Below are 15,552 nucleotides of genomic sequence, written 5' to 3' on the forward strand. Positions count from 1 at the left end.
TCAAGGATGCAGTTAAAGCCATGCTCAGAGGAAAATACATAGTCTTAATAAATCAGAGAAGATAGGTTGAAAATCAAATTTTTGACTGTTAATTTAAAGATGTTAGAGGGACAGCAAATGAAATCTCAGTAGAGTTGAAGAAAGGAGATAAAAAAAATTATGAGGCCAAATGGCTTCACCAGGGAATTCTGCCAAAGGCTTGAGATTGATTTATCATTTCCATGCTACACCAATAAAAGTGACAGAAGATTTTTTTAATTGAAATTAGCATGCATTTTCTGGAATTCATATGGAAACTTAAAGGCCAACACGGGCTGAGAGAACCTCAAGGAAGGAGAACTACATAGAAATACTCTACTAGATTTCAAGACATTCTTTTTAATGTATTTTTTTTTGAAAGAGAGACAGAGTGCGAGTGGGGGAGGGGCAGAGAGAGAGAGAGGGAGACACAGAATCCAAAGCAGGCTCCAGGCTCTGAGGTGTCAGCACAGAGCCCCACATGGGGCTTGAACTCACAGACTGCAAGCTCATGACCTGAGGCGAAGTTGGACACTTAACCGACTGGGCCCCCGAGGCACCCCTAGATTTCAAGACATTCTGAAGTTACCTTAATTAAGGCCATGTGGTGTTGGCACAATGAAAGACAAAGAGAACAATGGAACAGAGTAAAGAGTCTGAATATATATATACACCCATATGAGGTCATTTGATTTACGATGATGGGGGCACAGCAGAAGAATAAGAAATGGACAATCTTTGACTAGATGATATCAAGTCACCTGGGTATGCCTATAGAATAACAAAACTTGGTCTGAAATCACATCATAAACCCTCCCTGCCCCCACCGCAAAAAGAAGAAAAAAAGAAAAGAAAACAATTTCAAATGGATTGCTGTCCTAACTATTGAAATATACCAATAAAATTTCTAGGAAGTAATATAGGAAAGTATTTCAAAACCATAGAGTAATTAGGTATGTATTAAATAGGAGACAAAAATCAACTGGCTATCAAGGAAAACATTGACAACAATATGCATATACTATAAAGACACGACATTATATTTATCAAAGATCTGGTTAAGAGAATGAAAAGACAAACCAGAAAACGCTCAAAGATATTTGCAACACATAAACCATCAAGAGATTTGTTCCCAAAACGCACACAAAGTTTCTACAACTAAAAAAGAAAACAAATAAAAAAAGGGGAAAAAAATACAATTTTTAAATCGACCAGAAACTTCTGGAGACACTTATGAAATGAATACTTCCAAAGAGTCAATTAGGATACAAAACAAGGGCTTAGCCTTAGTAGTCATCAGGGCAATGCAAATTAAAACACACCTGCAAGCATAACAAAAATTCAATAATCCCTTTGGGAAACTTAGACAGTAGCTACTAAGTTTGAAGATACACATACTCTATAATCTAGCAGTTTTATGTTTAATATGTCCATCATAAATCCTTACATCTGTGCACAAAAAACATTTATAAGAATATTCATAATAGTCCTAAAGAGCAAACATCTCAGATGCCCAACAACAGAAGAATGGAAAAACAAATTGTGATTTGTTCACACAAGGGGATATTACACAGCAATGAAAAGGAACACTTCTGTTACCTAAAACAATATGATGAATCTTACATAGTGCTGAATGAAAGAAACCAGACATAAAAGGATTCAAACTGTAAGATTCCCTTTATAAAATGTTCGGACACAGGTAAAACCAATATGTGGTGTGAAAGATAAGGACACGTTCCCTTTAGTGAAGAAACGGAGTTTGCAAAGGAGCTTCAGGAGTATGAGTGATGTTCTATTTCTTGATCTTAGTGGTAGTTACATGGGTGGGTTAATTTTATAATTAATTGAACTGCATACAAATTATTTGTGCCCTTTTCTACATGTATGCTTTAATATGTGGTTTATATCTCATACTTCAGTAATGTGTTTTAATAAAGAACATAGAATAGAGCTTATTATTGAACATCTTTATCCACTGACAATGAATTGGGCATATTAGAGAAAAGTCAAAATCCTTTCCAGGAAATAGGATGTTATCACAGAATTGCCCCTTACTTGATTTAGGATAGATCATGGCCAATTCTACTTGACTATCACCTTTTATTAATCCATTTCAATCCTTGGCAATATTTATTTAATGATTTTAAAAAGAGTATTAACAATCGCTTATAACCTAAGGGATATCAGCAATCCCTTATCAACAATTCCTGGGAAGTTTTTAGTTTTGCTTCATGATTATAAGCTCCTAAAGGCTATAAATAGTTTCTTTGTAACACACTTTGTATAATGCACATATCTTCATCATTCATTTGTGAATGAATTTGCGAAAATAATCCTTAAACATGCCCTACTCAATTTAAGCTATGACATTATATTTTACATATTCCGAAGTTAAATATTCTATACTTAAATTTAATACAATGACCTCATAATTTTTAAAATGTCTATGCTTTTAAATATGCAAAAGGAAGTGAAACATTAATAACACCAAACAATACAAAGCAATCAATCAATGAATGATGCTAAGTATTAAAGTCAGTAAAAATGCTTTAATTAAAAGTTTTCAATCAATTCAGCTGTTTTCTTTGCCACGTTACACAATTTCCCAGTTGGGTGGTTAACTGGGTTGACAAACTGGGTTAAAAATTTATTGTAGTCTTGTAAAGCTAGTTTCTATAGTAGAAAGAAGGTAATATATCTAAACTTGTTATTGGATTTATTTCTCTACGTTAACCTTTTCTAAGTATGGCACCTTTAAAACATTTAGGATTTCTATCCTAATTCCGTGTCTCAAATTAAGATCGCAAAACTATTTTACAGATTTTCCTGTGATTTTGGAACAATTCAGGACAAATTGGAAAATGCTTTCATTGTGTTCAGCAGCTGTTAAAACAGATAAAAGATAAGCAAGTCTTTTACAAAACAACTTTGTGTTGTTATAAAAATTCCTCTTGGCTAAACCCATTGAGTTGTGAAGTTAGAACACTTCCTATGTTGGGGAACTCTGACCTCAGAAGGCTGTCCCATTTTTTGATAGATCTTGTTAGATTTGCTGTTTCAAACCGTAAATGCAGATAGCTTTCCTTCATTTGTCCCAGGTCTTCCTCTGGGCCCGCTCCCCTTCTTCCTGATAATACATTCACAATATTAATGTAGCTATCTGTATCACTGACTCTTATTCAGGCTACGCATCCATAGTTCCTTCTGATGTTTTTGGACGTTGATTGTTAGTCTTCATAATCCTGATTGCCCTCAGTTAGAAAAGTGGGTGAGCCTCATTTGGTGATATTGGTGACTTTTTGTGTAGCTTGACTGGTCACTCTCATGGAACCTTTCATGTCATAAATATCACAAATAAATCCCAAAGATGTCAATTTCAAGTTTTATTTGCAACTGTGACGGATAACAGAAAATACTGGCCCTGGGCCAACACAATCAAGAACGACGAGAATATGTCATACTTGATCCATGAGGGTGGAAGAATTTCATTGCATGGGGACAACAAACCCATAAGCCTCTGAAGCCAGCCATGATGTTGGCAAAAACATAGTTTCTTCTCGTAACACTAAAACACAGGCATGGCGGAATGAAAACCCCCCTAAAAGAGATTCTCAACATAAGGAAAGGGCTGTGTGATCACTTCAGGAAGGGGCGCTGGTTGATGTAAGCCTTCGGAAATTGGGAGAAGTTGCAAGAATTGTTAACTGATACACGTTATGCTCTACTGCTAACCTACCAGCGAGTATAATTGGACCGATACCAGGAACAAAGGAGGTAATAAGCAAGAGGTGAAGATCGACAATGTCGTCCTTAAAACATGGCATGTCATGTGAAATACAATGGAGTATATGAGGACTGAAAAGTGTGAAGTGACTTGGGACTGCTAACATTCCTCAAAGGGCGCAGTGCTTATATTCGTGGGACCTCCGTTTCCATTCAGTATTTTCTGGTCATTTGTTCTCTCATGTTGAGCCTGGGATCAATGAAAACCCCTACGTCTTTCTCACTGAACCTTTTGCTAAGCTGGATAATCCCCATGTTGCTTGTACAATCAATTAAGTCAAATCAGAAAGGGAAATGTTTTCATTTATTACTTTAAAAATCCATCTCTTCAATTGACCCCTAGTTTCAAACCTAGAGATAATTGTGAACCTTGATCCTGTCATCCTTCATCATGGTTACCCCTTATCTTTTTTTTTTTTTTTTTTTTTTTTTTTGCAAGCGTGATAAGCCACATTCTCTAGGCAATGTTTAAAAGAGTGAGCAGTATTGGAGTTGTAAAGTGGTAACCAGTTTTCAGCTCTAACTCCCAACATAAAGCAATTCCTTCTGCCAAAACAGGTTTTAGAACTACCTCCTCGATTACCACAGCATTCTGCGGCAGCAGATAGAGGCAAAGATCACACAGAGGATGGCCCGGACAGGTGTCCTCTACTCCGACTTGATAGAGAGACAAGTCACGGCACCCTGACAGGGATTCCCATTATCTGGTAAGGGCGGCAGCCAGCATTTTGCAGAGCATATTGTAGATAAGCAAAGCCTTGACAGAAATCCACTGATAAAGATGCAGTTCTGAGGGATGGGGAATACATTTGTAAAGTCTTAAAATCAAGTGGTCACGGTTCTAAAACTCAGCAGTGACATCCCGGGGAGATCAGCTTGGGAAAATTGTGGTGAGACACTCACATGTGTCCCAGCAGAACATCACTGCAGCCTCTGGCTCCCTCAGAAGGAATTGGAGATAGCAGGTGAGCCGGCTCTGTGGACCTAAGGTCCTCAGCTCTGCCGACCCTTTGTTTTGTGGGATGATGTGGGGCGAAATACATATAGTTCTCATTAGAAGCAGGTTTTAAAAACACATATTTTTTATTCGCGGCACTATCTAGTTACGAGATGGCAACCAAGGTTCTGTGACTCAGGATTGGGAAACAGCAGATAAGTAGCAGCCTTACAGAAATGTTTTTTTTACCGAGGTCTATTTCTGGCTTAAAGTTCTCTGTGTTTCACTCTCACTGAGGTCTTAATGTCTCTTAAATAAAGAGCGTGCCAGTGTGCTGGCTTTTATTAAGTGCCCCTCTCTATCCCAGGTGATCACAAATACTCTCATTAACAGGTTTGTTCTCATTTTCAAGGTGTCTTTTTTATTCTGATGACACATAACTGGATGCAACATTTCACCCCTTGGGTTTCAAACGTGAGGGGTAGTTGCCCACATTTATTCCCCCTTCTTCTATTCCTCATGCGTTTTAAAATAATCGTCAGTGATTTCTGTAATCCCCCTCTGAGTTTTGGTTGTATTAACAAAGAGTAAATTTCTTGCAGCCTCTTCTTTATAACCATCTTGGTTTCACTCCATTCCTGAGCATTCTCATCCAGGTCAAACATGTCTCTCCTTGAAACAGAGCATAGAGGCAAAGTGGGCCATTGAGTAATTCTCCTATGTCGTCCTTCCCCTACGATCCCATTCTTTCTCTGTTCTCAACAGAAAATAAAAGGCCTTCCTATTTCGTTGGCTCCCCCATCCCCGTAAGATTGGAAGCTCCTGTCGGGCAAGAGGATATATTGATATGTCTCTTGCTGATTTATTTGTACGTTGTCCAGGGTCCAGGAATGTGCCGAGTACATAAAAGGTCCTCCATAAATACTTAATAGTTTGTCTCGTCACTCGCCACATGACAAAAGCTGCCGGCTCGGAGACGTGGGGAAAATGTCAGCTATCTTTGGCTTGTCATGTCACCATCTGTTCCGCGCTTTCAGACTCTTTCTTGAAACTTTGCCTAGGCACATAGATGATTCACTTTCTTTTTTCCCTTAGCATCGATGACATTTCCCCAAGTGTTAAAGCTCATGCTTGTGGTTAATCGATGCTTGGATCGTATCATCATTCCAGCCTGATGATCCTTGCCACGGAATCCATGTGTCTTTTGTGGGGGTTAGAGACTGTGGTCTCCAGAGCACTTCAAAAACTTCTAACATTGGCTCGCTGCTAGGAATTCGAATTTGCCAATTTTTTCTATCAAAGTGAAGGGGCCCTCTGAACCACAGCGTCGCCTTTTATCTTTCATTGAGCTAACCAACTGTCATCAGGGCCTCTTTAATAGTTAAGTCTTTTCCAGGGATTTATGAGAAGTATGAGAAAAGTAGACTAATGTTATGCTGAGCGCCCGGAAGGCCAAAATTCTCAACAAGCTTTCGTCAACAAGCCATTCATCCTGAAAATTCTGATGAATGGGAAACTCTAGAGAACATTCAACACTGTCGGAATGAAATAATTAAATGCTGGGGTTGGAAGGAAACTTAGAAATAATTTAGCACATCCTCTTAATTTTACTTGGGGGGAAAAGTGAGACCCAGAGAGATTAAGTTGATAGGCCCCCAACTAGTTCTGTAGGCTGTCAAATGAGAACTGGAAGCCAACACTTCCAACAATAATCTAAGGGCAGGGCTCCATCTGTGGAACCCTGTCATCCAGTAAGGGTTTCTTCAACCAGACATGTTGCAAGAACTGAAGAGACAGCAGGGTAGAGTAGCACGGAACTAATAAGTAGGTTCTGGCTGCAATTTGGACTTCCATAAGTGAAATATTCCAGGGCGTCTGCAAAAGAAGTTTTGTATATTTCTTGTAAGTGATAAAAACGGAGGTTTGGTGGGGTTTGTTAGAGATGGCAATTGATTTGGTTGAGTACATTACGGGTGCAGGGAGTGAAATATGGTGAAGCCAATGCAGGAAGAATGCGACAGTTGGGAGCGGTTAGAGTTTGGTAGATGTACTCTCTCTTCAAAAGAATTTACTGTCATCTTTCAGCAGTGATGAAATTATAACCAAGGGGTAACAGAAAGTTTGTTGTTTCAAAGGCCATCTTTACGTGGAAATACCTGTATCCCTCAAAAGAAGAATACCCATAGACAGCATCTCTGGGTCTTAGGTTGAGTCACGTGTAGTTTCCCGAATTGGCGCTTTCCATATTTCTGTTCCTACTTGGCATGGGGATCCCAGGGTGGTGGTTCTTTTTTGGGACAGCAGGATTACGTGTCGAAGAAATATTCCGGTCCTTGCTGATTTGGCTGTGCTCCTCAAAGCCCATCTCATGAAGAAGTGACATGACTGATGTTGAATTGGGTAACATCGAATCATTTCAGATCGGCTTTGTTTTCATATGGTTTGCCAGATTGTAGACCGTTTTCCACCTATGTCGGTTGTCACACCCGCTACTGTTTTATTATTTCTGTAACAACTGAGACATTTGCCCTCATGTTTTGTATACCTTACCCTGCCCAAACGTGTGGGGCTCTGCCGAAGCAGCATGCCGTCCCTTTAGAAGTTTAATTCTTCCTTGAACATTCATAACAAATCAGCAGCTTTCAAAGACTGCTTTGAAAAAAAAAAAAGATTACTTTTAATGAAAAGAACTCCACATTTACCATCTATTACAAAAATTCAGGCACACAGAGCTTGGAGCAAAAAGACAGGACAGAATAAACCAGCATTGTGTTGAATCATAAAAATGTTAGGAGTACAAAAGACACAAAAGATGCTGTATTGAAGAAGGATGTAGGGTCATAGAGGAGGAAAAAAGTGAACTACAGTGATAAGAGGAGGTGAAATGTAATTGTGTGTGTACCCAAGGGTAGGCACCACAGACGCCTAAAACTCATAATTGCTAACAATCATCTCTGGGAGAGGAACCCTCACTTCAGACCGTAACACTGAAAGTCAGAAAATCAGAGAGATGTAAAGAAAGTAAATTGGGACCATCAAGTATGTTCAGAATAATTACATGCCCTGCGTTGTAAAAGGAGCCATTTCTCAACTTGAAAAACATATGAGCCCAACGAGCAAGTCAGGTGTAGGATGTATCTTTTTGAATTGTCACAAAGGGATAAAAGAAAAGAAAAATTATTATTATCTCTTTGTTCCGGTGGTTACATCTGGTTTTCCTTATGTCATGTGTGCAGTCAGAGCTACCTTGCCTCCCATTTGGGGACGATCAATTAACCAATCCACTTTGAGTACTTGAATTGTTGATTGACACGTATATTCTGCGGGAGCCACTTGGCAACCTGCGGGAGCCATTTGACAAAGTTGGATCAACTCAGCCTAATATAGGAGGTAGGCTTTTATCTCTTTTTTCCTCCTGTGATTCGAAACAATTCTTCTACAGACTGGTTGAGGACTGATGCCATCTAGGGCCATATATGTCAGTGGGGTAACCAAGACTTAATCCCTCCAGTGGGTACGGTGGAGAGAAAAAGGTGGAGAAGAAAAGTATGCTATGGGGTCGGTTTTTCTGGTCGAGAATGTGGGGAAGAATTCCATACTCTAGTGGCATTTGCGACATCCTCTCAATACTTACCTGCCCCGCATTCTCAGAGTATTTCTTACAATTTCCCTGCTGGCCACATGCTAACCCTGCCTTTCTCTCGGTTCTTCACAGAAACTCTTTTTACTGGGTTATGCATTCATGTTCTCTGTCTGCCTCCTACGTGGCTGAGGAGAGAATTTCATAGCTTTTTAAAAAAGTTCACTTTTAAAAACAGTTATTCAGGGGGCCGCTCATCGTGTGGTAAGTTCCTGCATGAATTTAACGCGAGGAAAAAGTGTGTCCTCGTAGATTAACCTGCGTGCTCCCGACCTTGGGAAAAGAAGTATGCACCCAGACACGTTGTATTTTCTACTTCTCTCGACAAAACGTGTGGTGCTCCATGCCTTGCCCAAGCGTCACAAGCTGCTCGATTCAGTTGCCTGAAAAACACCTATTCCTTCTGGTTTCTTCAGATGGTATCTGTTCTGCTTCGTCCCCACATACATGTTCATAAATAAGCAGGGTGCAATTACGTAATTTCACAGAGTCAAGTTCAAGTGTGAATCCATTTTGCACCCCATAGGTAGAGAGTTCCTGAAGACAAGTCCCTGTCTTCTGCGGGGAATCCCACATGCTTCCTACGTGTATCAGGGTTTGCTGTGTAACTATTCCTTTCTCTCTCTCTCTCTCTCTTTTTTTTTTTTTTTTGCAGTATCATTTTTTTTCTCAATTTGGCATTAGTATACGCTCGTGTATCTTGCATATTTATTATTATTTTTTAAGTTTATGTATTTATTTTGAGAGAGACAGAGACAGCATGAGTAGGGGAGGGTCAGAGGGAGACAGAGAATCTGAAGCAGGCTCCAGGCCCCGAGCTGCCAGCACGGAGCCAGACGCGGGGCTCGAACTCACCAACCAGTGAGATCATGACCCGAGCTGAAGTCGGACGCTTAACCAACTGAGCCACCCAGGTGCCTGAAGCCCTCTTTTTTGAAACATTTCCTTTGCTAGACTTTCACAGCCCCATGTTTTGTTTGCTTTCCTTCTGTCTCATGACCATCCCTTATTTTTAACGTAAGCTTTATTGAGATATGACTCACATATCTAAATTCATTCTCTTTAGGTGTTCAGTGGGATGGTTTTGACAAGTGTATAGAGTACTATAAACTTTACCAAAAATCCAGTTATAGAATTTTTCTGTCAGCCCAAAACATCCCATCATGCCCCTTGGCAATCAATCCCCTCCCACCACCCTTGCCCCCAGCCTTTTTGTGTCTAAGTTTTTTCACTTGGGAAAATGCTTTTGAGAATCATTCACGCAGTTGCATCTATCGTACTTCATTCTTATTTATTGCTGAAAAAGGAAAGTCCACTGTATGCATGCACCACAATTAGTTTATTCACTCACCAGATGGTGGCTGTTTGGATTATAACCAATTTTGATGATTATAAACAAATCTGCTATACATATTTGCATACAGTAATTTGTGAGAGTATATGTTTTTCCCTTTTGGGGCACGGGGTAAATACTGAGAAGGAGTTTGTAGAACAGACATATGTTTACCTTTATTTAGGAACAATTTTTTAAATTTTATTTATTTTTGAGAGAAAGAGAGAGACAGAGTGTGAGCGGGGAGGGGCAGGGAGAGAGAGGGAGACACAGAATCTGGCTCCGAGCTGTCAGCACAGAGCCCGACATGTGGCATGACATGGGGCTCAAGCCGAAGTCGGACGCTCAACCGATTAAGCCGCCCAGGCACCCTGTCTACCTTTACAAGAGATGGTTAAGCTGCTTTCCATTTTCCATTCCCATCGGCAATGTTTTGGCGTTCTCACTGCTCCACATTTTCATCAGAACTCAGTATTACCAAGTTTTAAAAGTTTTAGCCATTCTAACCTTCGTTTAATAGTATTTCATAGTGATTTGAATTCACATTTTCCCAAAGGTTTAATGATGGTGAACATTTTTTATATGCTATTTGCCGTACGTATCTATTCTTTGGTGAAGCGTCTATTCAAATATGTCATGGACTTTTTTCTTGGGCTTTTAGTTCTCTCACTATGGAGGGGTGTGAGTTATTTCCATATTCAGAATACAAGCGTTTTGTCAAATATGTGTTCTTGACAATATTTTCTGAGTCTGTGGCTAGTCTTTTCATTTACCTAACAGTGTCTTTTGAAGAGCAGAAGTTATAAATTTTAATTTCAGTTTATCAATTTTGTCTTTTATGGCTTGTGCTTTTGTGTGTTCTATTTGAGAAATCTTCGCCTAATCCAAAGTCAAAAAGGTTTTCTCATGCTTTTTTATGAAAGCTTAACGAGTGTTCTATGATCCAATTCCAGTTGACTTTTGAGGTAAGAGTTGAGAGTTTTTTTCCCCTTTTTTTCCCGTATGAATGAGAAATTGTTTGTTGTCATTTGTTGAATTTGTTGAAAGACTCTTTTCTCTCCACTGAATTGCCTTGGTAACTTATTTGAAAATCAATATATGTACATAAGTAACTTGAACTTCCTATTTTGTTCAGTGAATCTTTGCGTCTGTCTTTACCCCAACACCACACTTTGTAAATTAATGCAACTTTAATCAAGTAGTGTGAACCCTCTAATTTTGTTTTTGTTTTTCATTTTTTAGAATTGCATTAGCTAATTTAATTGTTTTGCTTATCTATGTATCTTTAGTGTTACATGATAGTTTCTTCAAAAAAGATTTCTATGAGTTTGATTGAGATTATTTTGGATCTATGGATAATTTGGGGAGTACGGTTATCTTAGTAATGTAAGTCTTCTGATTGTAGAACCATCTGTCAGGCCGCCCAGGTAACCTCACATATATCCACATCAGCCATGTACATAAGGATGAATTAAGTCTTGGTAGAACCCCTTGTGATCCTTCCTTTCATGCAAACAGCAAGACCAACAGTCTTGTGAGGGTTTGTCATGGGTTACTTCTCACTTGCCTTGCTACCTTGAAGGTGACAGCTATAAAGCAGTTTCTTATCTGTCTCCCTGGTTCTGGGGAGGCATGGTTTTTCTGCCTTCTCCATCTCTTTGGGGATAGCTGTAATCTATAATATTGCTCAACTATAGCCTAGAATTGGTTTCCAGGCAACAGAGCACCCACCCTTATCCTACACTGTTTCAATCCACTTGAGCTCATTGTCTTACTGGCTGAATCTGTGGCAAAGTGGCAGGCAAACCTATCAGCGACTGCTGCCTTGAGCTGTTTGGTATTAATGAACATGGTATATCTCATCACGTATTCAGGACTTTTAAATGTTCTGTCATTGAGGTTTTATGATATCCACCATACAATCCTTCAGGTATTTTTTTTTTTTAGATTCATCTGTATTTCAAACTCTGATGTTCCTGTAAAAATTCAGATTCTCTTATTTTCTCCTCTGTACACTACCCCAGGTAATTTCACTAATGCTTATGAATTCAACTTCTAGCTACATCTTCATAATTTATGAATACATACTTCGGTCCAGGCCTCTACCTTGTGTTTTAGACTCATATCCTCCTGCCTATTAGACACCTATATCTTGATGTCCCTCGGGCTCTTCTAATTCAACATTCCTTCCCTGAAATGTATTCTTGCTCTAGAATTCTTTATTTGGATAAATAATGGCATCATTCCTTTAGTTGCCTAAATGAGAAACCCTGAAGTAAACCTTTATTTCATGTCTCCACAGCCCATCACCAGATCTTATCAATTCTATGTCCTAAGTATATTCTTAATATTTCCCTCATCTTATGCATAGTGAAAGTAGAGGTGGTTTATTGCAGTTACGTGATTAAAAGCAGAAACATTGGTATCATCCCAAGGTAAATAGAGTGATTTTAATTCTTTAACCTAGGGCAGGTACTTAGCCTTTTCAAACCTCAATACTCTCCGATGTCAAATAGGAATGATTATAGTGTTTATCTTATAGGATCATCATAAATATTAAATAAGATAAGGTATGCGAAGAGCTTAACTCAGTAACTATTATGTTCCAGGGATTTAACAAACATTCACTGATAGTATTTTTATTATTATAAGTACATTATTTAGTTGTGTCTTTCAGATCCTCGTGGTATTTGTTTATAATATTTATTGTTTTTCCATTTTATAAACAAGGAGATTGAAAGTGTGTGAGATATTAAATAGCCTGCCTGTTATAAGTAGAGAGTGGGTTCAAATTGAATCCCATTCCTTTCTAACTAAATTCCAGGCAGTAAGTGTGGTATTTGAATTTTGCCTTTTGCACCTACGAAAAATAAGAGGCTTGTATTTTTAGGTGAAGGTGAGGTATGATCAATTATATAATTTTCATTACCAGAGTAGAGAAAGCATGTATGTTCTTTTAGTGACACATAGCTTTCCCTGACCCTGAGTCATGTGAGAAATGCCTTATGTTTGACTTCAAGGAATACTGGTTTGCAGTAGACAATGTCCCTTGCATCTCTATAGAAAGTATGATAATGGATTTTATATGATTATTTCTACATTATAAACAGGAAAGATACAACACTTAAACACACACTAAGTATTTCAATTCTGAAGGGGATTATAGTAATATAGTTTAGCTCCAGTCCCTAATGGCTGCCTAAATTACACTATACGTGGAATACTTATATGGTTTAATTGTTCAGCAGAAGCAAGGAAGCTGAATGCTTCTGCATTATAGACACCTCAACAACTTTTGCTTCCATGGAAGTATTTTATTTCTCAGTTGGTCTGCTACTATTCTAATATTAGATTCTTTTTTTCTTTCAGCTCCCATCAGCTGTAACCTTTCTAATAGTGGGGTCATTTGCCCTTAATTATCTGGAATTATGGAATTTCTCAGAGGGGGCCAAAGGAAGGTTTTCTTTGGAAGATGAGGGTTGTCTGTTTTCAGGCTCTTCAATTTTATGTTCATTTGCTCCTCTTAGACTCTTCCTGCCTTTCAGCTGCTGTAGTTCTAGCCCCGCCACATTTTTTTCACTTTGGGGGTTTTCCCCGCCACGAATGGGTTTCCCTGATTGGTTCAATAACCGTCACTGTGTCTTTTCTATGGCATTGTCCAACTAACTGTTCCAAATTTGGGTCTTCTGTTGGTCTCATTTCCTTAATAGGATTTATAGTTTCTACAAAAGTACATATTCTTCCCATGAATGTTCCTCCGTGGTCATCCTCTTAGGCTCTGATAGAAATTGAAGTAAGCCAACTGAAACAATTTAGTTGTGCTGCTTTGATATTGGGAAGCTACAAGGATATGGACAGAATGCAGAGAGACTGTAACAGAGTTCAGCATGATACAGCAAAATCAAAGCAAGCACAGGGATTTGGGAAGTATATTTGAAGTTATGAGTCACTAAAGAGATGTTTGGTTCTAACTTGCTAATACATAAAGCTTTTAAATATCACTCAATCTGCTTTTGGACTTTGTTTCTTCATGTTAAGACGATGCTTCGTGATGCAAAAATAAAGGCATCTAGCTAATTTGGCAATTGTGTTAAAGTTGGCTTAGATTAGACCAAAAATTTTCCCCAACAAACATTTTCACAAGGGCTCATTGGCTTCTGATACAGTCTTGCTGTGAAACTGTTTCATGAACCATTTTGGTGAGCCAGATTACATACAGAATCGATTTCCTGTGAGCATTATGGCTAAGAGGCCTCCTCACAAGCCAATCTTCCAGTTAAATGCTCCAAATTACCAGTTAATTGCTCTAGCTTGATGCAACTGGCTTATGCATCTTCCAGATACCAACTCAGAAGGAAATAGTGCAGATAACTGCAAAGCGTCCAGTGGATTTCCAACCATTTATATAGTTAATCAAATATTGAACATATTTAGCATTTGCCCAAATGTACCTAAGATGACAAAACTTCCATCCTCAGAACTGCATATTTTTTTTTCTGATTAAGCAGCACATATAGTGATTAATAAACCTAAATAATGAGGTCAACATTTTAATTGCTAATGTACGTGGGTACTTCTAATGACATTTGGTTTTATCCAATTTATTTTGCATACCATAATGCATTTCATGAAAGTGAACACACCTGTGTCATCAATTATAAAAGAAATATGCATGCCGAAAAAAGTGGAGATGTTTGGCATGGGGAACTGGTGGCTAAATTGTCATCTGAGTTTTAAAAGTACTATCCCATAAAAATAATACCTTTAGTCTAATCATTTAGCGCATCTATGAAATGTCTTTAGGTGCCTTATCCAGGCTTGGAAATAAATGCAAAACTGCCTTATTAAATAACAATAGAACTATATAGCTTTAATGAAATTGAAAAAAAAAATAAAGACTTTTGAATCACAAAAGGCTACTCATGCAGAATAATGCATGCACAATACAGGATTCCAGTTGGGGACTGATTTAATACTGATGTTAATGAAGTGCCAAGAAGAGAGTGAGTAATAGGGTGAACTTCTTTTGTAGCAATTTCCAGGAGAGGAATTTTTTTTTTTTTTTTTTTTTTTTTTTTTTTTGGTAATAGAACTTTCTTAGAAACTTCAATTGGAGAAATTTCTTTTGGGTGGGAGGGTTTGATTGAAAAGAGAGAGAGGGAAAGATGAAGAGAAATAAGGGTGAGTTAGGGGGAAACTTATTATCGTGCTTCTTTGTGAAATAAAAATTTGCTCATGTAGTAGAAAATGAAATTGACTAAGTGTGGAGATGAAATGAACCCACCTTGTACATTTTCCAAGCTGAACCGAGTGCAAACAATAGAAACAGTAAAGAATAAAGACATTTCGCAAATTTATCCAGTTTTAATGATTTTGTGGTCCTCTGGCATGTTCTTGAAAAACAATTACCATCCCCACAGCAACAGCTTTGAAATACCGGGGGATTTAAGTCGTAAGTAAAACAAAAATGTATTTTATCCTGGCAGTTAAAGTTATCACGTTTCAAAAAGATTATAGCAACAAGAAAACACCATTTCAAGGGATTACATTGATTCAGTGGAAGCAGTGGATCTAATCTCATTACTATCTTTATTTTAGAGCGAAATCTACAAAGTCATATACGTGATCACTTATCTATTCTGGAAACAACGCCGACTTACTTGATACGGTTACCTGGGTGTTCCAACTCTGCTCTATTTACCATATTTGCCAACTGAAGAATATTCACAGGACAGAAGGAGCCCAAAAGCAGAAGCCTGTATGGTTTAATAAAACATAATATTTGCATGTTTCAGAAGACGGTAAGTTTACTACTAAATTTTATGGCTGCGGAAAGATTTG

The sequence above is a fragment of the Panthera tigris genome, chromosome F2 (assembly GCF_018350195.1).
Source record: "Panthera tigris isolate Pti1 chromosome F2, P.tigris_Pti1_mat1.1, whole genome shotgun sequence".
NCBI classification, from domain to species: Eukaryota; Metazoa; Chordata; class Mammalia; order Carnivora; family Felidae; genus Panthera; species Panthera tigris.